The sequence below is a fragment of the Alligator sinensis genome, unplaced genomic scaffold (assembly GCF_000455745.1).
Source record: "Alligator sinensis unplaced genomic scaffold, ASM45574v1 scaffold157_1, whole genome shotgun sequence".
NCBI lineage: Eukaryota > Metazoa > Chordata > Crocodylia > Alligatoridae > Alligator > Alligator sinensis.
Window position 1 is genome coordinate 393,630 of NW_005842316.1, and position 275 is coordinate 393,904.

Sequence of the window (275 nt, forward strand, 5' to 3'; positions counted from 1 at the left end):
GGTGGCGCCCCCTGTCCCCCCTCTCTTCCAGTTTCGCGCCCGGCGCTGCCCGGGGTGCACGGCCCGTGTCGTCCCCAGCGTGAAGGCCGCGGGGACAGGGGCTGGCCATCGCAGGGGACCAGGTGAAGTTTCTCTCGAAGAGCAAGACAGAGGGCACAGGGCGTCGGGTCTCATAGGGAGGAGCGCACAGCACAGCACAGCACAGGACAAGACACGAGTCGCCCAGACGCGCACGGCTAGTGGCCGAGCCAGGGGGCACCTGCCCCCTGCCGCGC